Source organism: Lissotriton helveticus, chromosome 3_1 (genome assembly GCF_964261635.1).
Source record: "Lissotriton helveticus chromosome 3_1, aLisHel1.1, whole genome shotgun sequence".
Taxonomy (NCBI): Eukaryota; Metazoa; Chordata; class Amphibia; order Caudata; family Salamandridae; genus Lissotriton; species Lissotriton helveticus.
The window spans coordinates 1,097,051,339-1,097,078,145 of NC_136061.1; the positions used below are offsets into that span (position 1 = coordinate 1,097,051,339).

A 26,807-nucleotide genomic window follows, 5' to 3' on the forward strand; every position below is an offset into this window, starting at 1 on the left:
ACATGTCATCATTTTCTGAAACAGGGGGTGGAGCCACATTTAGTATACACTAAGTGCCCTTTAAGTCTGGCCGTCTGAGGAAAGCCAGACCTGTGGTGGCATGGCGGATCCAGCCACCGCTACACTGGCAGACCAACTGCCTGATTACAACGGGCATTCATACTGCCCTAGGACCGCCGGCTCCGCCAGGGAACCGCTGTTACTTGGCATAGGAGTAGCAGTCAGAGGCTGCAATATGCTTGGTGGGACAAGCATATTACAAGTTTCCTCTCTGCCAGAGTTTTCATGGCGGTTCCACCACCATGAAAACCCTGGCAGAAAGGAAACAAAAGGAGGTCCTACGGGGTCCCATTGCGACTCAAACATATGTTGATGCACACAGGGGGTTATAACATGTGCCCCCCCCTTTGTGCATGCGTATAGGTTCCTGCGCGGCATGGACTTTCGAGTCCATGCCATGCAGGAAATTTTAGTGCGGTCCCATTGCAGTGCCTTTTTTAAGGGCACCACCACCTTTAAAAGATGCATTTCCATGGGACCGCCACGCTGCCCGCATGCCAGACTACTCGAAATTCGTAATCTGGCGGGCGGCACAAGCTTTGGCAGAGCAAACAGTCGCGCCACCGCTCCACCAAAAACTTATAATTAGGCCCTCAGTGTACGTAAATGTAATCCAAAAAGAAACAGTAGAAAGTTCAGCACCACACATGACCAACCACTGATATTACAACACCTTCCATAAAAAATAACAGGTTGGGGTCTAAAATAGAACCCCTTAGGAAATTATGTTCAATAACATTTATTTATTTCGACTTACTTTAATCTCAAAAATGAAATGTAAATGTAATTTAAAAATTCATTTTATTTTATTGTGAAATATTTGAATGACCTTTCTAAACCTTACAAGTAAATGTAACTTTAATTTTTGAAACAAAAAAATATATTAATTGAAATTAATTCTATGCATAATATTTTATATTTTAATACATAATAATTAATAACATTTTAATGTAGCTGGGAGTTTTAACTAAATCTGTAAGAACATTCAATTTAATTGATTGTATTTAAATTAAATAAATAAATAATTAACAATTAAGTTAATAATGCTGTAAAATTTAATTTACATTAATATTTAATGTAAAGATGCATTTACTAATATTTTTATAGCGTAATAAACATTTTTGCTTTCCCCTGTACTTTACAATAGGGGAATCTCTACCCCAGTTATGGGCATTTCCCTGTGGTAAAATTCTAAAAGATGATTAAATATTGAGAATAATTCAGACATTTTTGTTAGCTACAAGTGGTTAATAAAGTCACATGTAGGCTTTAAAGGGTTAACACTTTTGTATTCCTTTGCCATTTAAAATCGCAAATGATGTATGCCTCTTGTCAATCCCAATTTGATTTCTTTTTACAAATGTGATTAGCTAGAGATGGACTTTAAATTTTCATTTCTGTGTCTTGAAAAATCGATTACATTTTCCAATTTATGCACTCAGGATTTTTTTTTTTACAGCAATACTGGGTGGCACTCTCACAGCTGCTTGACCCTAGGTTGGTGTTGAGGGTTACCAAGAAGTGTGGAACTCATGAGTCCCACACAAGAAAAATAGAAACCAGTGTGCTATTCACTAATCAAAATGCCATTGTGATCTCACAAGCTGCAATTTTAGGCCACACTTGTTAGCCATTTTGTGAATGACTTGCAAACCAGCATTGGTACAGTAGATAAAAAGGTTCACAGGCACGGGGAGACACTATAACAGATGTCTGACATTAGGACGCAGGTGGTAGGCACCTGCAAGCGTGGAAAGCACAAGGCAACTGGCAGTTGGGTGGAGGCAAGGCCTGACCACACACCAGGCCTAGCGCCCAACTTCGACTGTGCATGGCCAATGGGCTGTTCTGCGGGAGTTGGTCGCAACCTGGCGGCCTGTGCTGAGGGGTTGGCTGCAGGCAAGGTCCTACTGCCAACCCTTGATATACACGGCCAAAGGTCATGCGCAATTGGAGTTGGAGAATGGATTCGGGTTAGGCTTAGGGTCTTAAGTACATCATTAACATAACAGTGTAATTCACTGAAAACACAGCTAAAATATGAGTTATGTCAAAATATTTAGAACGAATGAAATTCACCAATTTTGGCTATCAACGAACACAACACAAGCCATAGCCTGTGCCACCCAGCAAGCTTCAAACACCAATTTGCCAACTGTACACAAAATAACTACATGGTAGGTGATGCTATATGAAAAGGATAAACAAGCCCAGGCAGCCATGTATAAACAGGCTGCATCTGAAGAGGCTATGGGGGCACCTAGAGAGGTTGGAGCCCTTGTTTTCCAAACTCCTCAGACAAGAGACAGCACTGCTTCCGCAGGACATCCAGTTATTTTGAAGGGGTTACTAATAGCCTTACTGCCCATAGCTACAGGGCAATATTGGGTGTTAACTTCCCTCAACTCATAATTGCCAGTGTGTTGTGAAATGAATTTATTGACTCAAGTGAGTATGTGGTGTAAGATTACCTGTTGCTGGTAACCCACTGGATCATAGGGGACGGTAATAAACAATCATTATTGCCAGCAGACAAGGGCAATACTGTTTAATTAAAGCCAGAATAGCAATTGCATGTTGTACACCACAAAGCCATCAGTCATTCTCTTTCTTGGATTGTCTGCAAAGTAAAATATCACTCAGTCCAGCTTAAGCATAGGAAAATTGTGTTTGGTCATTAGAGGAACCAGAGTGTTAAATCTTGAGAAAGTATTAACTAGGAAGATAACTTCTTCTTCTGTCCTATGATATTCTTTTACTTGTGCTACGTTCTCTTAATGGAATGCCGTATAGTGTCCAGTGGAATCTGAGAGCATAAACAAACTACTCAGGAGGAAAAGTGGCTCTTCAGCAGAGCCTCAGAAATGATTAAAGTCTTGGAATTTGTGCTTTGACCATATGGTTTCAGGAAATGTAAAGCGAAGGCAAGGTTGTAGCTCTGCAAATATCCATCAATGGCCTAATGTCAAAATACAGCTGTCTGACCTTCTTCAAATGAGAATGACCCTTAAAATAATATTCTAGCGTTTACCAGGACAGGCTAGCAGTTAGGGTTTCAAGCCCAGCATTTGATCAACAGAAGAAGAACACCAGGCCTGAGTCTCAGATTAAGGTGAATATATTTTCAAAAACATTTCAACCGTGTAGTGCCTCTTTCTGATGGGGTCCTACAACACTTGGAGAAGAACAGAACATTATCTCTTTGGCCAATTGATAACATAGGTTTGGGCACAAAAATAGTATATATAGGAATTACCTCCTTATTTCGTATAACTAGTTGCACATCAGCACAGTGTATGCAGGTCATTGATTCTTCCCACTGAAGTGTTCTTTAAAGGAACAGTAGTATTCAGTGTTAGTTATGACCACCCACCATTTGGGTATTATATTAGAATGCTTCCAGTTACAGGTTAGTACTTGGATTAGTCACATTACAACTGTGTTGTGTCTTCCAGTAAGAGTGTGCTTTTCAGCATCATTGAAACTATCAGGTGTGTCTATGCTTGATGGAGAACATACTCATCTGTAGCCTTCCATGTGTGACTAATACACCATATTAAGCTCTTTTCTGGTGTCACATTAATTGTTTACCAGTGTGTCTCCTTCTATAAACAGAATGATTCCCCTTTTGGAAAAGAGTGCTTACAGCACCTAGTTTCCACTTGTTTATTGCTCTCGGGCGTTTTCTCGTCATTCCTCAAGTCCACAGCTCCAAAATAATAAATATAGACAGAAACAACGCAGAGAAATGATATATAATCGGCGTGTGCTTTAAACCATATATTCTGCATGGAAAACTATAGACATCCAGATGTAAATGCACTGGTTACAGAATTGATAGCCGATAAAAATCAGGACACCTGAGTTTAAATCTTAGCAAACGGTGTGATTTTGTGCAAATCAGTGCGCATCATCGTGTCTCATTTACCTCATCTTTATTCACGGTGACTGCTTAGAAAAAACTAACCCCATAAAAAATTCTTACAGACCACCTCAGCCTTCTTTGAGAGCATTAACACCTGATTTTTAGAGTGCTTAGAAATTATAGAAGTGTAGGTAGGTTAATGTGTGTGTAGGAGAGTAGGATCTGCTTACTATGGTTACCCCGCCTTTATGCTGGTGTTTCACTGTTGTTTTTCGACTTTAGTCTGGCTGGGGCCCTGCTAACCAGGACCCCAGCCTAGCTGCTTCCTCTCTAAATTGATTGCATGTACATTAGGTACACTCCAGATTGGTTACTGGGTTACCCTTGCAAGTCCCTAGTATATGGTACGTTAGGTACTAAGGGCATAGGTACCCCAGAGGCCTACCAGGGGCTGAAGCATGTATTATGGCACCCCTGGGTTAGCGTATTGGGACTGGGCGGGTGCATTCAGAGAATGCTTTTTAGACAGTGCTGGGGGCACACTTGGTGTCCCTGTGCATGTCTGAGTACAAACCAGTTGCAGGGGCACTCAGCCCCTGCTCTGGCGCGAACCTGGACAAAGGGAAAGAGGCGTAGCCACCCCCCTCCCTAGATCCTCCCATAGGTGGGTCTCCAGAGTATGCCCAACCCCCTATCTTAGTATAAGTATAGGAACCCAGTCCTTAGGACTCCAGATTATACCTGGACGAAACTCTGCAACATATATCCTGGAACTTCGACATTCTATTTCGACTAGAAGACAGAATAATCTCCCTTGGGGTCAAGGAGTGACTCCCCTGTTCAAACAGGCACCAAAGAAGCATCTTGCCGGTCTGCATTTCCAAGGCTCCCGCTGGATCTCGATGGATTTGCGACTCAGGACACGGACTTTCAGACTTCTCAGAGGCCGATAGGAGATCCCAGCAAAGATGAGACCTGCAGCCCTCACGAGTGACGTGGGACTGGAACTCCTGGACACGGGGCACATTTGCAAGTGCATCGACTTCCCGAGCTTTCCTGAAGTTGTGCATTGGGCAACTTGTAGTACAAGCCCCGAGCACCATTTGCACCAAAGGTTGTGGACCTACACTCCACGAGTGTTCCATAGGCCTGCTACTAGCATTTCCACTCGAGGCTCCTTCACGATCCCTAGTCCATCAACCGGTGGGTCCCCACGAAGGTAACTCTTCTGTTTCTTGGGCTTTCCTGGTTGCTCCAGATGTGCCCGGACTCCCCTCTCAAGGGTGAGTCCCTCAGACCTTTCTGGTCTGCACCGAAGCCAATCTTTGCTTTCTGCATGGTTGCTGTTGCCAAGGCTTGTTGGGTCCAATCCGGAAACCTACACCGCAGTGCTCGACATCCTTCGTGGGACAGCTCGAATCCAGCTCTTGGTCATCCTCGACGCCTCCTGGTCCTCGTGGCTGAAGAGTCAAGCTTCACCTTCTTCACCTGAAATCATCCGACATCGGTTGGCATCTTCTCATCGCCTTCCTGGTCACTGGCTAGTGACCCAGACTCTATCCCCTCTGCTGTCAGGTTCTTCATATTTCCGATCCACCCTTGGATCCACTTGGACACTTTCAACTTGGTCGCCTGCAGCACTTTTTAGCAGCTTGCCATTGAAATCGACGACGAAACCCGACATGAAAAGACACCTATGCACCCGGCTTCCCTAGGTGAGGTAACTCGAGAACTCTGGTGCTCCCGTGGGTGTTGACTCTAGAACCTCCTAGTTCTAAAGGGGTTTGCTCCAAGTCCTCTTGTAAGTGTCCTTAATCTGTAAATTTCCAACTGCGACTTTCCCCATAAAAGTTGATGGTGATTGGCGGCTGTGTTTAGACACTGCACACGTCCCCCGTGAGTCCCCTGTGTCACTGCCTTGGGTGGTTCCTGGTGGCCCCAGTGGTTCTAAAGGCTCTAGGCCTTGCATCTATGTCAGTCGTGGTTCTTATACCACTTTCTTAGTATATGGTTTGGTACGCCCCGAGGGCTCAATGTATACTGTGCTAATTTACTGTGTGCTAAATACGTTCACTGAATTTATTTTTGCCTCTAGCCTCATAAAGAGATTATAGCGATGTGTTTAGAATAAATACATATATTTTATATATATATCTGGTGTGGTTCTACTTTCAGTTGGTCTTTCCTGAGATTATAGACTGGTAAAACAAGCTGCTTTACATTCCTTCAAGAATTAGCCTGAAGGCTACTCTCCACAGCTACCACTAGGATAGCTTTCTATATAGCTTGTCTTTAATCCTACCATCAATAAGGGTCGTTTGGACTGTTGCAAGGTGCCCACTAGAATAGTGGACAGCATATGCCAGGCCAACTTCTCACAGTGTGCATCATCCTGCACGTCCATCTATTAGGGAAAAATCGGTAAATGTATCAGACCACCACAGGACTGAATGCGCATGGGTGAGACTAGAAACCATTCCTGGTGTATGTTAGGGATAGATAGCAAATTGGCAGACCCAATGGTCTAATAGCATGTGTGAGGTGACAACATTTAAATTGCCAACTTAGAGTGCTAATTGGCATTATCGTGTCTTGGTTATTATTTAAAAATGTACTAAGACACGCCTTTTACATTGTACAATCATCCATAATTTACCTCATAACTCAAATGAAAACTTTTTTTTCTTGCTACAGGTCTTTATAACATTTCTTACAACAATATTATCTCTATACGAACCACATCCAAACATAAAAATGAAAAGACTTGGGGAAAGCTCACTTTTTTTCTCTGGGTAAATCATTGTTTTTAAATAGTCTTACACTTGCTAAAAAATATTGGAAGCAGCAAAAATATATGTCAGGACGTTTGGCTTTCTCTCAGCACTTTGAGTCTTATTAACCCAATCTTCTCCAGATGTTGGATAGCTCACCTACTTCAATTATCATAATGCTTCTGGCATTGTTGGAAATGTTGAAAACAGTAAATAATCAGAATCTCCAAAGGACAATTTTAAATTTACCAAATCCTTTAGGGATCTTCACTCTCATAGAAGTTTTATCATAAGCAAACGATAAAGGTTGTTTTCTCTTTTATCTTCATCTTGTACAAACAAGGCAGTTTGACCAGTAAATCGTTATAGTCAATTTTAAGCCTATATTCTGACTTTGAAAACAAATGTTAGCTGCACTAGAACATCAATCATGCTTGTGTTTCCTGTTTCCCACCAATCTTTTTAGCGCCTTGAAGCAATTGAATGTAATCATCGTCAACATTTAAAGCTCATAGCCCAAGCTCAATTTGACATTCTTACTGACAGCTAGAGTATTTTACTGCAATTTTTTTACTTTTAATCTGTGCTTCCAAAATTAGAGCACCAAGACCATAAACTCGTATTGGGGCTATCATTTGAGCATAGACACTAGTAAGTGGGTGGAGATTATTACATTGTGAACTATTGGTTAAATCTACACAAACCTTGAGAGGCCAATGCAGCTTTTTGTGCTATTGCCCTTCAATGCTCTGGCCAGCTAAGTGCCTTATCGAAAGTGACTCCCAGATACTTATCAAGTTCAAGTTTCCAATCTTTATTTCGGCCGATTGGCCATAAAAGATAAACATACAAATACATCACAGTGAATCAATTCATAAAAAGATAAGAACCATTGGAAAACATGTAAAATACATTAGCTATGCATCTTAAAATTTTTTAAGAAAGGGTCAACGTTTTTAAAATACGGTTACGCGTGTACCAAACCTTGATAAGAAATTTTGTTAGTGCAAAAACTATTGTGGGAGAAACCTCAGATTTTAAAATCCTGTACATTGGTGCATAATCCCTGCAGCCCATGTTCCTTATCAGTGGGAGGAGCCAGTATTTTCTAGCTGCCTTATAAGCAGGGCAAAAAAAGGCCACGTGTAAATCGGTTTCCTCCGTGGCGTCACAGGCCGGGCACTGCTTTGTGGCAGAGCATGGTGACCAGGTGCTTGTGAAGGACCGGAAGGGCAGCGTGCCGTATCTCCATTGGAGATACAACTTCCTAGCAAGAACAGGGTAGATAGGATCCAGTACCTTCTCGAACCTATAAGTGTCCTTGCTCTGCAGAAACTCAGAGGACAAGGACCCTTCTGCCTGCGTTGTTCGAGCCCTGGTTAGTTTATATTCATAGTACAGACTAGCCAGTGACTTTTTAGAGATACTTAATGCGGAATTCGCCGGGTCCGTCCATAAATCAGGGAGCCCCAATTCCATACAGGTAGCTTGGATGTTTTTGACCCACGGGATGTGGAGCGCTTTCGGATGGGTCAGTAATTCGGCCAGTTCCTCCCTATATACTGCAAGATCGTTACTGCTCCACAGCCTACGCCAGAAAGCTATAGGTCTCAGACTTATTTCATCCGCTAACGGTCGTAGGCCCAAATCCAGCCTCAGGGGGAGCAGCGGAGTGCTAGGCGGGAGTGCGGTTATCCGTCTTATAAACTTGTTTTCCGTGAGCGACATAGTCCGACAGGGTGTATGCCCCCACAGTTCTGCCCCATACATAATCGCGCCCCTAGCCTGAGCTTTGTATATCTGAATTATTGCCCCCAGTGGGCGATATGTCGAACCAGTCATCAACCGGGCAATACCTCCAGTAGTTTGTATGAGCTTGAGGTTTGCCCTAGTTTGATGGGATCCCCAAGACATAGTTTCGTTAAGAGTCACACCAAGATATTCAAAGGTGGATACTCTCTCGAGTCGCACAGTTCCCAGTTTCGGATTAGGCCGCAATTTTTGACTCGGATTCAGAACCATGAATTTGGTTTTTGCTGCGTTGATTTCTAGCCCTCTGTCAATGCAGAAGGCCAGAAATGAATCAAGGATCCTCTGTATCCCCATAGGGGTTTTGGATAGCAGCAGGGTGTCATCCGCAAACATAATTGCGGGCACCCTGCTGCCATTCAGTTTGGGGGCATCGGTATAATCTGTGGCATTTAGGTGGGCGATTACCCCATTGACGAAGAGGCAAAACAGGGTCGGTGCCAACACACAACCCTGTCTTACCCCGCGGCCGACGGGGAATCTATCCGTCAGTTCCCCCGAACGGCCACACCTCACTCGAGCATAATTGTTTTGATGGAGCCTCTGCAGGATTTGTAGGATGTCCGGGGGAACGCCCATCTCCGCCAGGACGCTCCACAGTTTCCCCCTAGGCACCAAATCGAAGGCGGCTCGTAAGTCCACAAAAATTGTGTACAGACTGCCGCCCTCGAATTTAGCTGCCCTCCAATAAATGAGGTTCAATCTAAAAACCTGATCCACTGTGGATACCCCCCTCCTAAAACCCGCCTGGTAGGGGCTAAGTGCACCCACCTCCTCCATCCAATCCTGGAGCCGATTGAGCAGGACCCTGCCAAACAGTTTCTGTGCCACATCTATTAAACTGATGGGTCTGTAGTTGGCTGGGAGCAGCGGCGAGCCCTTTTTAAAGATGGGGACCACCTCTGCCCCCAGCCAAGTGCTAGGGATTTCCATGCCACGTATGACTCCATTAAAAAGGGCAGTAAGATAAGGCGCCCAAACAATGGGCTCTTGTTTAAACATATCTCCAGGTAGGCCATCCAGTCCTGGCGCCTTTCCAGAAGCCAAGGCTGAGATGGCAGCATTGACTTCACCCAGCGTTATGGGCTCGCCCTCATGTCTCTGCCAGCACACCTCCGTAAGTGCAGTGGATTCACCCGGTTTGGAACTATATAAGGCCTGGAAGTGTGCCTGCCACACCCCAGGAGCGATGTTAGGCTCCAGAGCCGAATATAGGTTCCCTGACCCCCCGCTCACTAACCTCCAAAACAAACGTTGATTCTTGATCGCTAAGGCCTTTGTGAGTTCTTCCCACTGGTTTTCCTCCCATTCCACCCTAGCATGGGCAATAAGTTGTTTATAAGCTTTCCTACTCTCTTTTAGCCTATCCCCCCTACCCCCTCCTTGATTAGTCTGAGGAGTTCTACTTTTGCCCTTCTACAAGTTGCGTTATACCATCGGGTTTTGCCTTTTTGCACCTCTCTAGGCTTTTGTGAGCTGGAGGAGAGATAGGGGGCCGCTACATTTATAAGGTCCACGTGGGCCTTATACAGTTTGGCCTGATAGTCTTTATTATTTCCCTCGGAATCCACCCCCCCCACAATTTCCAAGATGGGAGTTATCTCATCATAGAGCAGGGGGAGTTTGTTCTTGCTTGCAACCAGGTGCTCCCATCTAATTCTTCTCCTGGTGTTATCCAGGAGAAGAGCCGGTTTGTTCCCTTCCGCGTTAATCGCGGATGGTTGGGGGCACGGATGGATAAGGTCAAGCTCTAGCGGGTTGTGGTCACTCTCCGCCCTCTCCATCACCCTGAAGTCCTGTATAACCGGCCACTTCACTATTTGGACCATGAGATAGTCCAGGCGGGATTCCCTTCCGGGTTTATTGTAAGTAGTTTTACTGGGTATATCCGAGATCAAACGCCCATTACAGGCTCGTATTCCAAACTTGAGGGTGAGGGCTGTAATTTGTAATGCTAATGGGGTCCAAGCCTTCGGCGAGGGCGCTTCCACTGGGGGCACTGCCCATCTGGCCTCTTCTTCTGCGGGGAACCCCTCAAAAAGACCGGGTAGTGGCTCGAAGTGGGAATTAAAATCCCCTCCCACCACATAGAATGAGTCATTTGGTAGTTCAGATAAATAGTTTGAGAGTTCCTCTATGGTCTGCGATTCCCTTGCAATTCCCACTGGCCTAGAATAGATGTTAATACAAACAAGTTTCACTTGGTTAGGCCAGGACAATGAGACCGCAAGAATGTCTTCAGAGTTGGTCAGGAGCCGAGTTGCCACACAGCCCAGATGGGATGCAACCCAAGTCGTGAGCCCACCCGATGGGCGACCTTTGCCTTCCCACCTAGCTGGAATAAAAAATGACATATAACCCTGATACCCATAGTCCTCTCTGGCCCAGGTTTCCTGGAACATGCATATGTCCCCAGTCTCAATGTAATTTGCCCATTCCGGGTCACCCAATTTGTTGGCCAGCCCGGCAACATTCCAACATATTAACCTCAGATGGTCAGGAGTGTTAATTGCCTTGTCAGCTAGGTTAGAGGAAGTAATTTCTGACACCGTTTCATTCAGGATGCCTGGCAAGTTGTCATCGATAGGGGCGGGTGGATCAAGAAGTCTGCAAGATGCATTGTCCACTAGCACTGGCTGATCTGAGCTGAATTACTCTGTAATTGAGAAAGAGTCTTTAGCAATTTTTTGGGCTTTAAGAAAGTTAAAGAATTTAATATGGGGGACAAGAATCTGTGTTCTATCTGACCATAAACCGTTAAAAGAAGTTTTTTTAAAAAAGGGTCTGGACGCAATCTCTTCTAGGATTAGAAGATGGATTGTTTCCTTGCAGGAATTTGACTTTGAAGTCGAATATATTCCTGGAATTGCGAATAAGTCAGCAGATTGTTTATCAAGGTTGGTTGACCATGAAAATTCAGAACAAGATGAAGTGTATGATGCAGAAGAAATTGTAAATGTGTGTGAGGTAACTGACGGTACCACTACTGAGTCTGAATGGAGAGCGGAGTTAAAAAAGGATGAAGAAATTTCGAAAGTTATTCTTTCTTTGAAGAATAATTCTCGTCTGAACAAGCCTTGGTTGTTAATTGCTGATGAGTTGTCAGTGAGTGATGGTCTGTTAACTCGAGGGACTAAGTTGGTTCCTCCTAATTCCCTAAGAAATAAGTTACTGTCACTTGCCCATTGTGGTCATTTGGGCATAGTTAAGACTAAAGAATTTCTTCGCATGCAATTCTGGTGGCCTGGTATGGATCTAGAAATAGAGAGATTAGTCCGTGAATGTCCTGAATGCTGCTCTAGTGACAAAATTTTAAAGACAAGACAGATGCCAATGGTGAAGAGGGCATTACCTGCTCATCCATGGGATGAGGTTGCAATAGACATTCTTGGTCCTCTTTCTGGAGTTTCAGATACCCCTTATCTAATTGTTCTAATTGACTTATACTCTAGATGGATTGAAGTCTCTGCAGTCAGAGATATCACATCTAATTCAGTTATCAAATTTTTAGAGTCTATTTTTAATAAAGAAAGTTTTCCCAACAGTCTACTATCTGATAATGGTCCCCAATTTTGCTCCTCTATATTTACTGATTATCTAAAAAAGTGTGGCATTGTCCATAAGAGATGTTCTCTTTATCATCCTGAAACAAATGGTGCTGTGGAGAGAGTTAATAGGACTCTGAAAGAATCTATACAGCTTGCTCGTTCCTCTGGATTAGATTGGAAGTCCACTTTACAGGACAGGATTAATGTGTATCGTTTTGCACCCCACTCTACAACTGGCAGGTCTCCTTTTGAACTATTCAAAGGGAGGGTTCCCAACACGTTATTGTGTCCTGGGTGGATGAGTCTTAACAAGGGTCTTGTTCATAATGATATTAGTGATTGGAGAACGAAAGAAATTCATAAACAAGATACTAGGAAAGCTAACTTTGATCTCAGAAAATGTGTATCTTCTTGTGAGGTCAAGGTGGGTGATCTAGTAAAAGTAAAGACCCCAGTAGGACGTAAACCTTGGTCTAAGTACACAGACATTAGATCTGTTGTCAAGATTTTTAGAAATGCTGTCAAAACTGATGATGGAAGAATCTGGAATAAGAGTCGAATAGTTGTGGTCAATCCAGAAGTTTCTCCCCTTGATGATCATCAGTGTTTTGGTACACGTTTAAACACTAATTCTTCTTCTCACAAGCCTATGTTTCCTTCTAGGAGGAGTCTAAGAACACGGAAAACACCATTGTACTTGAAAGATTATATTTGAGTTAGAGCTCTACCTTAAGATCTGTTTTCTGTTATATCTTTTGTATTTAATTGACTTATTGTGTATAAGAAAGAGATCTGATGTTCATGTTTTCTGTTTTGTATAAGAGGGAGATGTGTGATATTTGCCTCTTCCCCTTTAATGCTCAATGTTCTATTCACATTCCAAGTTCTAAGAATATGTATGCCTGAAGATTCTCACCATGTCAGTTGCTGTTGGCTGTTCATGGGATGAGGTTTTATTAAACCCACTTACATCCAAATTATCTGATTCCTCGTATTTAATATATTAATAATTATACAATTTTACACAGTGTGCCAGTTGCATACTCAGCACTATGTACAGATTCGTCCAAAGGTCCCGTGGAACCAATACCCAGGGTCACTGTGTCCTTTGATAGTCCGGGGTTACTGCCAACAGTTGGAATTGGTGGCTCATGAACTGAGCCGGAGCCGTTGTCCCGGGGCATTGAGTTAGATGCAGAGAGTCAATCAACCCCATCCAAGCTATTCAAACAGTTGAAACGATTAAAATGGGAATAGGGTGTATCCGGCACTTGGAGGTTTGGTCGTTGTACATGATTCTTTGGTCTGCGCCTATATTCCACCCTTGTCCATTCGTCATGCAATTGAACATTATGCATGCGAATTGGAGGAAAGAAAAAGGCTACAGGAAGAGTCTGAATAGTTGAATCCAGTGATCGATTTACGCCTTGGCAGATATGGAGAACAGTGCCCGGATCTTTGAACGATACCAGAATACAATCCCCTATTATGGTTTTTCTAGACCTCCCTAGCCAAGGGACCCTTCTAACCATGATGATCTCGTTATTAAAACATGATGGTAGGGGGCGATTCCAATTTAGCCATTTGATAACCTTTTTCTTTAGAGATTGGTAGTCTTCGTGTTCTCCTGCTCTTAGCTGAGGGGCACCTGCTAGAACCACCGTTATACTATTAGTTTCTGGCGGGAGATCTGGTCTCCGTACTCTTGAAGGTGGCAAGCCCGGGGAGTGTACAGGAACTCCACCGGCTTCTTGGTGGCCATCGTTGTTCCCCATCTGGAAGCTTTGAGGGGCAGCCACTGCTGATTGTGGGGGCCTACTGTGTTCGATGTTACACGGTATCTTTGTTGGAATAGCCATTAAGGGCTGCAAAGAAGGGGGAATGGCCACACTCTGAGGGTGGACTACACTGGCACCCTGGGATACTCCTCGGTTAGGAGGATTGCCTGCGATGGATTGCTTACTCACTAGAGTAGTTAGTGTAGTGAGGGATGTCTCTAGTAAAGTGAGCCTAGTCTCTACTTTGATTAGGCTATCATTAAGTGGCTGTAGAAGGGAGCGGAGTAAAGATTCTATACTCCCTATGGATATGGGCGGGGAATTTATAGTAGAAATATTAACCTTTGGGTCATTAGTGGTGCAAGCTGTATTCAAAATGGGGGCCTTGGGAGGTGCAACAATAGGCGCCTGCTGATTATCCTTCCCAAATTGGAAGACATTTAGGTTTTTCTTCCCAAAATCTAAATGGGAAAGTTTGGGCTTCCCCCGTCCCCCCAATGACTTCCTACAGCGTTTGCTTGGAGGGGGCCTATGTACCTCTACCACAACACTTTGTTTTTGCTTACACTTCTTATTTGTACTCAAAGCAGGAGTCTGCGTAACCAGATTAACAGAAGTGGGACAGACCGCGGGGAGAGTTGTGTCTATGATCATTGTGGACGCCATACCCGGGGTGCCTAGCGTGTCCCGAAGTAGAAGAGGGAAATCATCCAGGGTGGGGGGGTTTAAGCTATTTAAAAGCATACCTTCCTCTTGAGATGTAGGATACGGAATGATTTCTGTTAGGGATCGGCTCTTTATAGATTCAATTGAGCGCCGACGCTCCACCCTGCGTCTCTCTAAGGAGTTTTCTTTAGTCCCATCACCTTTGGCCGATTTGAAATAGGTGTCCAGCGTCCCTGTGTTACTACCTCCCTCCCTTAATGGGGTGTCGGATGATGCCGGCGAGGGCATCCCCTAGGGCAGAATACAATTGACAGGTAGAAGTTAGAGGGGTGGCCCTGCCCGGCCTCCTTCGGCCCCGGACGGCCACAGACGGCCACAGACGGCCACAGACGGCCACAGACGGTCCCGCCCTTGTCCCGGGCTTCTCCCGGCGCGCTCCCGCGCGCTCCCGCGCTGCGGGATTGCTGCTTCCTCTTTGTAGGTATACGGTATACGCCGAGGGGGCGGAGCCGGCAGGGAGAGGAGCCCAGCTGGAAACGGGCGCGCGGGGACTCCTGGTCCGTGGAGTCCTCCGCTCTACCCTCGCAGCCCTGCCGGTATTCTAGAGTGCAGTTAATGCCCCTTGGTGTCAGCAGCCGCTGCAAACCGCGAAGCGGGACCCGCAGAGCGGGTCCGGCGAGGAGTGGCGGTTCACAACAGGCAGCAGGCTGGGTCCGAGGTAAGAGTGGTAGATGCGGCGTTGAAGCAGGGAATCCGCCGAAGGTGTGCCTGACAGCCCCTTAAGACTTGTTATGCTGGGGGCGGAGCCGGCAGGGAGAGGAGCCCAGCTGGAAACGGGCGCGCGGGGACTCCTGGTCCGTGGAGTCCTCCGCTCTACCCTCGCAGCCCTGCCGGTATTCTAGAGTGCAGTTAATGCCCCTTGGTGTCAGCAGCCGCTGCAAACCGCGAAGCGGGAACCGCGGAGCGGGTCCGGCGAGGAGTGGCGGTTCACAACAGGCAGCAGGCTGGGTCCGAGGTAAGAGTGGTAGATGCGGCGTTGAAGCAGGGAATCCGCCGAAGGTGTGCCTGACAGCCCCTTAAGACTTGTTATGCTGGGGGCGGAGCCGGCAGGGAGAGGAGCCCAGCTGGAAACGGGCGCGCGGGGACTCCTGGTCCGTGGAGTCCTCCGCTCTACCCTCGCAGCCCTGCCGGTTTCTAGAGTGCAGTTAATGCCCCTTGGTGTCAGCAGCCGCTGCAAACCGCGAAGCGGGACCCGTGGAGCGGGTCCGGCGAGGAGTGGCGGTTCACAACAGGCAGCAGGCTGGGTCCGAGGTAAGAGTGGTAGATGCGGCGTTGAAGCAGGGAATCCGCCGAGGGTGTGCCTGACAGCCCCTTAAGACTTGTTATGCTGGGGGCGGAGCCGGCAGGGAGAGGAGCCCAGCTGGAAACGGGCGCGCGGGGACTCCTGGTCCGTGGAGTCCTCCGCTCTACCCTCGCAGCCCTGCCGGTATTCTAGAGTGCAGTTAATGCCCCTTGGTGTCAGCAGCCGCTGCAAACCGCGAAGCGGGACCCGCGGAGCGGGTCCGGCGAGGAGTGGCGGTTCACAACAGGCAGCAGGCTGGGTCCGAGGTAAGAGTGGTAGATGCGGCGTTGAAGCAGGGAATCCCAGATACTTATAACATTTGGGAATTACAGCCTTTTCATTTACTGGGTTCACTGATAGAATATCGATAGTGAAAATATCAATAATAAATATATCGAAGTTAAACATATAGATGTAAATATATCGTTTTAAAAATATAAATAAAATGATATATATCAAAAACATAAAATATTATTATCATCACATGTGCGCTGCCTAAGCTCGACCTAGAAAGACTGCGGGATTGCTGCTTCCTCTTTGTAGGTATACGGTATACGCCGAGGGGGCGGAGCCGGCAGGGAGAGGAGCCCAGCTGGAAACGGGCGCGCGGGGACTCCTGGTCCGTGGAGTCCTCCGCTCTACCCTCGCAGCCCTGCCGGTATTCTAGAGTGCAGTTAATGCCCCTTGGTGTCAGCAGCCGCTGCAAACCGCGAAGCGGGACCCGCAGAGCGGGTCCGGCGAGGAGTGGCGGTTCACAACAGGCAGCAGGCTGGGTCCGAGGTAAGAGTGGTAGATGCGGCGTTGAAGCAGGGAATCCGCCGAAGGTGTGCCTGACAGCCCCTTAAGACTTGTTATGCTGGGGGCGGAGCCGGCAGGGAGAGGAGCCCAGCTGGAAACGGGCGCGCGGGGACTCCTGGTCCGTGGAGTCCTCCGCTCTACCCTCGCAGCCCTGCCGGTATTCTAGAGTGCAGTTAATGCCCCTTGGTGTCAGCAGCCGCTGCAAACCGCGAAGCGGGAACCGCGGAGCGGGTCCGGCGAGGAGTGGCGGTTCACAACAGGCAGCAGGCTGGGTCCGAGGTAAGAGTGGTAGATGCGGCGTTGAAGCAGGGAATCCGCCGAAGGTGTGCCTGACAGCCCCTTAAGACTTGTTATGCTGGGGGCGGAGCCGGCAGGGAGAGGAGCCCAGCTGGAAACGGGCGCGCGGGGACTCCTGGTCCGTGGAGTCCTCCGCTCTACCCTCGCAGCCCTGCCGGTTTCTAGAGTGCAGTTAATGCCCCTTGGTGTCAGCAGCCGCTGCAAACCGCGAAGCGGGACCCGTGGAGCGGGTCCGGCGAGGAGTGGCGGTTCACAACAGGCAGCAGGCTGGGTCCGAGGTAAGAGTGGTAGATGCGGCGTTGAAGCAGGGAATCCGCCGAGGGTGTGCCTGACAGCCCCTTAAGACTTGTTATGCTGGGGGCGGAGCCGGCAGGGAGAGGAGCCCAGCTGGAAACGGGCGCGCGGGGACTCCTGGTCCGTGGAGTCCTCCGCTCCGTTGAAGCAGGGAATCCCAGATACTTATAACATTTGGGAATTACAGCCTTTTCATTTACTGGGTTCACTGATAGAATATCGATAGTGAAAATATCAATAATAAATATATCGAAGTTAAACATATAGATGTAAATATATCGTTTTAAAAATATAAATAAAATGATATATATCAAAAACATAAAATATTATTATCATCACATGTGCGCTGCCTAAGCTCGACCTAGAAAGACTCAAACCAAGTTCTTCAGCTTCGAGGTCAACCGTTCAAGCCGTCAGGCCACATCCTCTCCCTTAATTCAATGGTTTGCCCTGGCCATCTTATGTTTGCTCATCCATTTGAGCATATCCTCTTTACCTGTATCCTTCCAGTGTTCATTTTAGGGAACTACTTTTTGCTTAAGCACCCTATGAGAGTGCATGATTTTCCAGCTTTCACCCTCATGTTCTCTCCCCCTCTTGACTCGGTTTGACCTTTCTCTCTCACCACGTGCTGTTCTCTCTTGCTTGTGTGCTTCTGTGGTGTTCTCTCCTTCTTGTGCTTCTTCCCCCACCCTTTGTGTGCTGCTTTTCCCCTTTCTCCCCATACCAACTCCAACCGTTACCTCCATTGCCTCCACAAACACCTGCGGTCCTTGTTTTTTTTTTTTATTTGGCACTTTCACACTTCAAAATCTTAATTTCTTTATTTACTGAGGCGAGTGGCATTTTCCGTCTTGGCAATGCAAAATTAAAGCAAATGGTGCCAACGGTATTCCACAGATGCACGCATGTGCAAGAATACATGTGCACATCAGTGGAATGAAACAACCACCATTGTGCCTTTTTTTGAGTTCAACGGTACTGTACTGCATCGCCGAAAGCAATTGGCAAAGCCAATAGGTCCCAAAGGCAAGGCCTAATGTCATTGCTAAGGATTGTTTTTGTACTTACTGATGCACCTCAGATCGATAAATGGAAAAAACAGTGCATGCATAGTTTTGGAGGCATGTGCATGTGTGGTGAAACATGCGCCTGCATACATCATCATGTATGCCTGAGAGAAGACACAGCCACCAGTAGCAGTTACAGCATCTGGCCTTTTTTTTCTTTTGCCCAGCACTGCATGGAATCAGCAAAAAGTGATTTTGCTTATGCTGTACAGCATTACCAACTAACATTGGCAATTCCGCATTACTTCTTCTATATCCTAGGGAGTCTGACAATGTTGGTATTTCTTGCTGTACTGTGTTTCTAGCTGTAGTCAATGAAAGCAAATATGTTAAAGTTAATCGACTTTTATTCCCTAATAGAAATAAAAAGTATGGCAGAGTTTTAGATCTCCTCCTGAACATGCTTTATTACCCTTTTTTCGGTGGTCTTAACCAATATTACCAGTAGTGTGCTTGGAAAGGTGCCGCAGGTGTAGGTTTCCAGGAGTACTACTGGGAATGTAATGTGATTATTCTTGAGGGCTCATATGCTCTCTGTGTGTAGTTCTTCATAAAAATCCGTACAGTGGGAGCTCTGCCTTCTGTTAAAGCACCGTTTTCCCCGTGGAGAAAGGCCTTCAAGCTCACTCCAGACTATCTAGGGATGATCTGTCCACTTTCCACCATGGAAGAGAAGTTGCTACAGCTCTTGGCTGGAGTAAACCTGTGAATATTTCCAAGGGGGAGATGTGTTGGAGAGGAGTTTGTACATGTAAATGTAAACTTCTAATGCAAACCAATCCTTGCAATGTCCACTTCCCACCCCTTGCATGGGATTTATTTCTGTGGATTTCTCCACACTTGTGGCAGAGAAATCCACAGTAAAAAATGTTTTTATGGCCATCAGCAATCTGGCAGGCATGAATGGGGTACTCTTGACTGTAAATTTACTAATATGGCTGAAAATACGTTTTGCAAAAAAGCCCCAATGTATTCATGTACACATTGAAGGCAGTAACCTCTTTAACACAGATTTTCAATTCGAGATTCAAGCAAATAAAAAATATGTTTGTCAGTGGAGCAGTTTAATAGCTATATCAGGATTTGGCATTTAAGCTAAAATATAAATAACTGATAATTCCAAGAACATTTCCATTTGACAGACACATTTCAGCAAATATTGAAATGTCCTCTTTGTTTGCTTGTTGCTATAAAGATGGTATATTTTATGAAAGTAATGTTAAGCTCGAATAGACCCAGATCATTCTAGAAATAGAAATTATTCAGCAGCAGAGAAATAGTAATACACATGTATGAAACCATCAAGACAGATAGATAGGTTAACATTTTTAAATCAGAAATATTGTGTCAGCCTATGGAACTGACGTGGCTCCTGCCTTTGTGCCTGAAGTTCAGTTTAGTTTCAAAGAGATCTGATCTAACACCCTGTCTCCTTGGTTTATTCTGGAAATGTTACTTGGAATTTAGACGTGACTATTGCGCCGCTATAATACGTGATGTTTGCCTCAAAGTGGAGGGGGGATGGGGGGATGTGGAGGGGGAGTTTGGGGGGGGCGCTCTGATTTTCCTGTATTATTACTTCCTGCGCCATGGCATTTCTTATTCAAGGCTTTATTAGGGCTGTGGGTTGCACGCCCATTATTCCAAAACATTAAAATACCAGCAATGTTTAGATGTGAATGAAACAGCGACTTATTTGTAAAATACGGATAGTTTTCGCCCCTTGTCATTTTGCAGAGTAATGCCAGTAGCAGCTGCAAAGTGACTTGCCACACATCACCTAAATCTGACTAATTTCGCCAACCCAATTATCAAATCACTAACTGTCTGAGCCATGGCTTTTTAGAAATGAAAATATGGAACTGTCTGAATGAATAAAGAAGAGAACATTCACAGTTATCAAAACCCTTCACCCAGTTCCTGATTTGTGCAGGCGGCTTCAGGTAGTGCGCCCCAGTATTCTTGTTTTTGGGGATCGGGACTTATTTTTTCATCACCAGACTTTGGCACAATATTGGAAAGACAAATGCAGATAAGGGAGGAGGAAGAAGAAAGAGATAGAAAAACTGCAACAATGTGAAACGGTGGAGATAAAAAAGAACCTGCTAGAGTAGGTTCGTTGAAGAAATAGCTATGAAGTGAGTTTAAGACAGGGCAGGCTTGGTTGTTGGGCACCCTGATATTTGGGCTCCATGAAAAAACCCTGGGTTCCTCAACTTAAAAAAAAAAAACACGGTCTCAATCAATTGAAAATAAGTAGTTTCCAATCATTCCTGCCCATAAAAGTCAGAACAGTTTGAGGGACCTCACAACAAATCCCGCTCATTCAAAACATCTTGGACTTTTAACTCAACCTGACATTCAAAACGACTTGGCTCTTAACTCAGCCTAACATTTAAAACATCTTGTACCCTTAACTTTTTTTTGGCCAAATTAAAGAGGTTTATTTAGTTAGGTCTCCACCTACATGTTCCAGTTACTAGTCGCAAAGCATTCAACCCCACAGGAAAGCAGCCACCATGACTGGACCTAGTCATTGTCCTCATCTAGGGTCAGCTTGTCGAAGAGGTACTCTCCCATGCCCACCTCCAAAGCCTTGACGCGCTTTAGGTTGGTCAGGTGGTGGCCCAGCTTCTTGAGGAGCTTCACCTCCTCCTCTAGGTAGTGGCTCTCCGGAAAATCACACATATGGGGGTCTGTGTGATCGGTGGAGACCTTGTGCAGATCCAACAGGGCCTGGTTGACCGTCTTCTCCAGCTTCAGAGCATACTCCATGGTTTGGGTGCCATTGCCCCACTCGTCCGCTTCTGGTTTCTGTACATCCTGCAGCACCACACGCCCACCACGCTTGTTTTGGAACTTCAGCAACTTTTCAGAGTGCTCCAGCTTCTTCTCAGACTGTTTCCAAAAGAACTTTGAGAACCTGGTCATCACGATCCAAGTAGTATCCCAGGGACAGGTAGATGTATGAGGCCTGCAGCTGCAGGTTGATGATGCTATTGGCGCCGGCCTCGCTTTCCTGGTGGTAGTTGTGTCGAACCTGGGAGCTCATGGTGACCTCGGCGCGAGCGGATTCAGTAGGTGGCATGGGGTCCGGTAAAGCACCTGGTTCTGTTGAAACACTGTTGAAGCAGGAACTGGTTACTCGACGCTGTGCGTAATCTTTGATGTCTCTCTTGTACCCTTAACTTAACCAAACATTCAAAATGTCTTATACCCTTGACACAGCCAGACATTAAAAACATGTTATACCATTAACTCAGCCTGACTTTCAAAATGTGTTGTACCCTTGACCCAGTCTCTCATTAAAAACATCTTGCACCCTTAACTCAACATGAAATTCAAAATGTCATATACCCTTAACTCAACCTAACTCTCAGAATGTCTTATACCAACTCAACCTGACATTCAAAACGTCTTGCACCCTTAACTCAATCTGACATTCAAACCTTTCTTATACCCTTAACCCAACCTGACATTCAAAATGACTTGTACTGTTTACTCAACCTAACATTCAAATAATGTTATACCCTTGACCAGACATTCAAAACATCTTGTCCCCTTAACTGAGCCTCACATTCAAAACATCTTATATCCTTAAATCAACCTGACATTACAAACATCTATACCATTAACTCAACCTGGCATTCAAAACATTTTGTACCTTTAACCCAACCTATCATTCAAAATGTTTTACATAGTTAACCTGAATATTGTATTGTGTCACATTTAGACCTCACCTACTAGATAGTGCATGCTCGGTCTTTTGCGAGACATCTTGTGGGTTTACACAGAACACACTGGGGCGTGGAATTCGCCCATTCCTTACCGTTGATTGGCTTTCCTGTCACTCTCATGTGCCTGATTTTTAAGCGTGTTCCAGCTTGTCAATCTTGTGTTCGACCCTCCCTTGGCGCATAGCCTCTATACCATCTCTTTTGGCTGGCTGGCTGGCTTCTGTGCTTCCGCTGATTGCTTTTCAAGCACTACTTTTTAGGTCGAGCCTAGAGCAGCGCATGTGCTACTTGCTCGACTTTAGTAAGGGGCTTTTCAAAGTGCTACCTGCCGGCCTCCAGCTTGCGGTTACGTGCACAAGCACGCGCGCCTCGCTCCGCCTCTCCAATCATTGCTGCGCGTGCATCCCTTGGCTGCTTAGCACGTCATCGAGATCACTTTCTTTTTCACCGCGATCACGATGACGTGCTAAGTACGCGAGGGATGCGTGCGCAGCAATGTCCCCTGAAAAGTAACATTTTAACAAGTGAATGTGCGCTTGCGTGATAAACGTGTATCATGATCACCAGGAGTACTCCTAGGTAGTGGCATCTTTTGCAGTTTTCAAGCCTAAACTCTTGTGAATTCCTTGTAGTCATATATCTGGACTTAAACATGGTGATGATAGACCTGCGTTTGCATGAGTTTTTTTTTTAAAGACTAACAGTTGTGTCAAACGATCGGGTTTATGCTTTCCACCAATGAAAGGCAGCCGTTCGACAATATAAAGCATCTCGCAGGTAGCAGCTGCCCACTATTTTGTCAAAAACCCCACTAAGGGACTGGTGAAATGAATGGTTTATTTGAACTAAGAAACGCACAGTAAGGAAATCAAACTGATCTTACCGGTTACACAACACTACACTCGTATGTTAACTTGATTAAGCGTCGGACCTGCTACAATAGCACTCAGTTGTGGAATTGTGGCTTGGCTTGTATGTGAAAGTCACATCTCTTTCATTTACAAAAGCCAAATTGCTAATGAAATAATCCAAATAAGTGAAAACGGTGCCTGTTTTTAAATACTGCTCCCTCTAACAGTAAGTACCTTGTGAATTACATTTAAACAATTTCTGATGGTTACAGAGAAGGGATCAAAAAGAGCACAATCCTTAGGAACCAAATAAGATTGAGTGACTTGTTAGTCACAGTACATAAGCACATCAATCCAATTCCAAATGTCATGGAGTCTTCGTTATTGGACAGGATAACAGAGAAGGAAGTTCATGTTTTTAATTCTCTTTATTTTGAAGTTGCGTCATGAAATAAATGCAGAATCAACAAAAACAGCCGACACGTGTTTCGTCAGTACCATCAGTCGGTACCATAACTTTCCCAAGGCTTAGAAGACAGAAATGACCGAGATGCGTCGAGGTCTTATCTGTATGGTAAAATGTGACTTTAGAGTCAAAAAACATAAATATATATAGTTGGGGTGAAAGCCAGGATATTGATTTTCAAAGGAGATAGAAGTCCGAGACAGTAGTCTTGACAATGGAAAGACTTCACCCTAATCGTGGTACCTGCCACAATCATCCACACTATGTAATGTGTTAGATGTCAAGATAAGAGTTTGATAATAAACCCGAAAATGGTAAAGTAATTACGCAGAAAGGTCCGCATAGTAACGAGACCGGACCTCTCTGCGTAATTGCAGCCTATAGAGACTTTGGGGCAGCGTTTCAGTTCGCTGCTACCGGGTGACTTGTGCATCCATTACTGTTGATTTAACACCGTTTCCTCGCCTGACCCTGCTGTCCTTCTCAATTGTTGTCGGGGCTCTTACTTTACCATTTTCGGGTTTATTATCAAACTCTTATCTTGACATCTAACACATTACATTGTGTGGATGATCACCATTCCAAATTTAGATTGTGGCACGGTACCACGATTAGGGTGAAGTTTTTCCATTCCCGAAAGCTAGACCTATTGTCTATGCCAATGCTTGTTTATTTTGGGTTAAGCCCTCCACAGGAGTGCATATGTTTTCCAACGTGTACTTCATGTTGCTTTCTATCACCCATATCAGAGGCATTACAAAGGCCCCTGCTGCCCCCACAGTGCAGGGGGAGGGGGGGCGAGCTCCGGAAGGCTCCCTCAGCGCAGTACCTTGGCCCGAGAGCTTCTGAGTAAGTCCAGAAGGGGGCAGCTCCATGCACTTTGCAGATTGCCCCGCTCAAGTTTTGTTATGCCACTGACCCATATGCGTCTCAGTGCTCCCTTTCATGCCACATTTGCCCTTGTGTACTTCCCCCGGTTACTTTTCAGTCCGTGTTCATCTCCAGCACCTGCTCCATGTTGCTGTCTTTCACCCGTTTGGTCTTCTCCAGCAGTCCAATTTGTTCTCTCACTCCCTTGTTCAGCAGTACCATTTTGTAGCCTTGCACATAAATGGTGTACGTGCCTACAAAACTATGCAACTGGCCGTATCAAAGCCATATAAAAAAAATCTTTAGCCATGGCGTACATCATCTGGGATGCTGTGCAGCATGGCTAAAAACTATTGGCGAAGCCAATAGGTCCCAAAGGCAAGACCTATTGGCTTTACCAAACCTTATTTTTTGGGGGGCAGTTTTATATGGCACAAACTTGACCTGAAAGTATCAGAACGCTTTACACGAGCAACAGTTGCGTTACAGATGGACACATTCGTTTATATTAGGCATGGGCCAGATGTACGACCATTCCAAATTGCGACTCACAATTTGCGCTCAATTGCAACTCACAAATTGCGACTCGCAATTTGGAATGCACAACAGTGTCAGAGACACTGATTGCGATTCCCAATGGGGTCGCAAAATGTGAGGCTCATGAATATTAATGAGCCACTCGCAATTTGAGAGCCCATTGGGAATGGCTGGCCCTCCAAGGGATGATGGCCTACTGGGCTCAGCAGACCTACATGTCTGGCACTGCTTGTCAATAAAGCAGCTTTTTTTTTAAATGCAGTCCGTTTTCCTTAAAGGAAAATGGGATACATAAAAAAATGAACCGTTTTCGTGCATGTAGTGGTCCCTGGGACCACGGCCTGCCCTTAAAAAATATTTTCAGGGCCAATCACAAAGGGGAAGGGGTCCCCTTACCATTTGTGACTCTATTACCACCCTCTTGAAAAGGGCGGTAAATTGCAAGTGTTTTGCGACCGCAATTTCGGTCACAAAACATTCGTAGATGGCTAGAGACTCGATATTAGGAAGGGAACGCCCCTTCCTAATAGCGAGTCGCAAAACACTATTTTACGGGTCGCAATTTTTGGCGAGACGCAAAATTGTGTTTGTACATGGTCATGTACGTTTTTCCATGTGCAAACGGGTCGCAAACCTGTTTGCGCACGCAAAAACTGGTCGTACATCTGGCCCCAAATGATCTGCCCAGAATCACAGGATGTTGAGCTTCCCTGCTGAGACTCCAACCACTCTAGCTATTAGGCCACATCCTCTACCCATGCTTGATTTTTAAGGTGTGCTGTAGCGTGCTGTTGATGATTTCGGTTGAATTAAAGTTGTGTTTGCGTGCTGAACAACACTATGATGTGATTGTCTTAAAGGACCACCATAACTATTGCATTATTGTAATTTTCAGACATTATTGTAGTGTTGTAGTTTTGGAATTTTCACCCATTGTAACCTTGACTCCTATTAAAATATCAACTATTTAAGCAATTAACAGTAAGTAATTAATGTCATGCATTGCACAAATGCTAGACACACTTGCTCATTTTGACTATATAGATTTGCCACAGCTCTTTGACGTTGATCATGTGCATAGGTAATAATTAATTGTCCGGCATTCATTTATGGTATGTCCACTTCTGTCATGTTTTGTTGGCTTCTGTGAATGATATTTCACAAATTTTGTTAGAAGGTATATCTTTGTCTGTGAGTGAACATTTGGTGGAGTGAATGTATACTTGCCATGGTGTGTATTAGTCTGAATGTATATTTCTTAGTGAAGTTGTGCATTCGTTGATGCAAATGTACAGATGAGCTAAGAGTGAACATTGACATCAGTGATTCTATATTCGTTTGAGGAGGGGTTGTGTGTTCTGCATAGTTAATGAGGTTAAATGTGTACCACTTTTTGCTACCTTGTGACATATGGATTGATATTAAACAAATATGCATTTCCAATGGCATCTTTGAGTACTGCACATGTGAACGCTGTCCTAATACTGTCGAAATACGACTTCATTCATTTTGTGCACGCTCAAGTTGAAGCTAAATTCGGTCTGTTTAGTCGGGTTTATTTATTAAAACCGTTACAAAACATTTGAATATAAAAAACGTTTCCAGGAATCAGAAATGTGTTAAAGGCATAATTTAAATGTTCTTATTCACCAGCAAACAGCACAGAATAATCTGATATAAATTACATTTAAACAATGCACATTGATTTTATATTTATAAACAATGTGTCTTCGCACAATGAACATAACTTTACAGGAAAAACCCGCAATAAAGAATATAACGCATACAGTTTCAGTGCTGTGTAAATTAAGAATGAAATATAAAAAAATATTTATGTAACATAATATTTGCAAGCAGTATGGGTTAAGAATAGTTGAAAAAATATATTACAAAACACAATTGAAATGTGTGCTAGTTCGAAGCCTTGACTGGTCATTTTGGATGCTTGATAAATGGATTTTCTGAAGGCTACTGTATGTACATTGATGAAGGTTCTGGGCCAAAGCTTTTTCCTGGAAAACATTTTATAGGCAGCTTTGTAACACATT

The 26,807-nt window shown here is 44.9% G+C and overlaps 1 protein-coding gene and 1 pseudogene across 3 annotated transcripts in view; one reads left to right on the plus strand and one right to left on the minus strand.

The window, feature by feature from the left end:
* RBMS1 (RNA binding motif single stranded interacting protein 1) overlaps positions 1-26,807 on the plus strand; it is a 764,797-nt gene that overhangs the window by 150,259 nt on the left and 587,731 nt on the right. The gene's annotated exons all lie outside the window — the stretch shown is intronic.
* LOC144824879 (ferritin light chain, oocyte isoform pseudogene) lies at positions 20,828-21,350 on the minus strand (annotated as a pseudogene).